This window comes from Callorhinus ursinus, unplaced genomic scaffold (genome assembly GCF_003265705.2).
Source record: "Callorhinus ursinus isolate GAN/ISIS: 27379988/994484 unplaced genomic scaffold, GSC_fseal_2.0 scaffold4, whole genome shotgun sequence".
Lineage (NCBI taxonomy): Eukaryota > Metazoa > Chordata > Mammalia > Carnivora > Otariidae > Callorhinus > Callorhinus ursinus.
This window is the reverse complement of record NW_027397066.1, coordinates 126,741,209-126,742,967: the sequence shown is the minus strand read 5'-3', so window position 1 is coordinate 126,742,967 and position 1,759 is coordinate 126,741,209. Positions and strand designations below refer to the sequence as shown.

The 1,759-nt window shown below is 42.5% G+C and overlaps 1 pseudogene; it reads left to right on the top strand.

Moving 5' to 3' along the window:
- Positions 1-356: 356 nt before the first annotated feature.
- LOC112825937 (NADPH-dependent 3-demethoxyubiquinone 3-hydroxylase, mitochondrial pseudogene) lies at positions 357-1,132 on the top strand (annotated as a pseudogene).
- Positions 1,133-1,759: the final 627 nt, after the last annotated feature.

Below are 1,759 nucleotides of genomic sequence, written 5' to 3'. Positions count from 1 at the left end.
GATGGCAATTAACTCTGAGTAGACTAAAAATTACTGAATTGCACACTCTAAAAGGGTGAATTGTATGATACATGAATTATAACTCAATAAAAAAAGTCATTCAATTTTTTAACCTATTTAGGTCCTGTTAGTATAAGAAAATTTTAATTTCACAAATATATTCAGAATCAAGGTAAGAAGTATATAGAAAAACATCAATAGTCAACAATGATTAGTCACATCCAAATTCATATTATACTCTCTCAAATATTTTCCCCATGATTTACAAACACATTTGTTTCCCCTGAAGTACTATTCTCTGCACTGAAATAACAACTACCTCTGGAGATCTCTTAAAATGTCTCTAAGAGAGTCGGCGCTGAATGCACGTTTAGCCCGTCTCGCGCAGTGGAGCTGTTACCTGGTCACAACAATGAGCTGGGCCCCGGCGGCAGCGGTTCGCTCCCTGTGGCGGCTGCGCACGGGAGCCCTGCGGCCTCTCTCAGTTTATGGAAGAAGAATCAGTGCCAGGTTTTACAGTTTAGGAATGACCTTAGACAGTATCAATCGGGCGGCTGTGGATCGAATAATCAGGGTGGATCACGCAGGTGAATATGGAGCAAACCGAATCTATGCAGGACAGATGGCCGTCCTGGGCCGGACCAGTGTCGGGCCAGTCATTCAGAAAATGTGGGATCAAGAAAAGGACCACTTGAAAAAGTTCAACGAGTTGATGGTTGCATTCAGGGTGCGGCCGAGGATTCTGATGCCCTTTAGGAACGTGGTGGGGTTCGCACTGGGTGCAGGAACAGCCCTGCTGGGGAAGGAGGGAGCAATGGCCTGCACTGTGGCTGTGGAAGAGTCTATAGCACATCACTATAACAACCAGATCAGGACGCTGATGGAGAAGGAGCCTGAAAAACATGAGGAACTTCTTCAGGTGATAAGGAAATTTCGGGATGAAGAGCTAGAGCACCATGACCTAGGCCTTGAACATGATGCACAACTGGCTCCAGCATACACTGTTTTGAAGAGCCTTATCCAGGCCAGATGCAGCGTGGCGATATATTTATCAGAGAGATTTTAAAGTATGTCCACTTTTCCCTGTTTGTAAAAGATGACAGTGATTAAATAGCATTGGCAGAAAAGGAAATGTGCAATTATCATTATATGAATTTTGTTAATAAATTGCAAGAGGTTTTTTTTTGGTCAAAAAAAATGTCTTTAAGAAGGTAAAGGGTACAATTAAAGTAATAGCCCATCTATTGCCACTGACTCAGGGTAAAGTCAGAATTAGTACTCATATTTATTTGCTCTACCCAATTTGTTTCCAAACCATCTCAAGTGTAAGTTATCATTCAGAGAATGATTTTTTTAAAGTAGAACTTTATCTATGATATACATATATCATATACACATACATACATAAAAACATATCACATATCATATACGCATATACATATATGTACATACTATATGATATATGTTTTTAAGTGATCTCTACCTTCAACAGAGGGCTGAAACTCATGACCTCGAGATCAAGAGTTGTATGCTTTACCGACTGAGCTAGCCAGGCGCCCCTTAAGTAGGACTTTTAAAAAGGGAGACATGTTGGGGCGCCTGGGTGGCTCACTTGGTAAGCGACTGCCTTTGGCTCAGGTCATGATCCTGGAGTCCCTGGATCGAGTCCCGCATTGGGCTCCCTGCTCAGCGAGGAGCCTGCTTCTCCCTCTAACCCTCCCCCCTCTTATGTACTCTCTCTCATTCTCGCTCTCTCAAA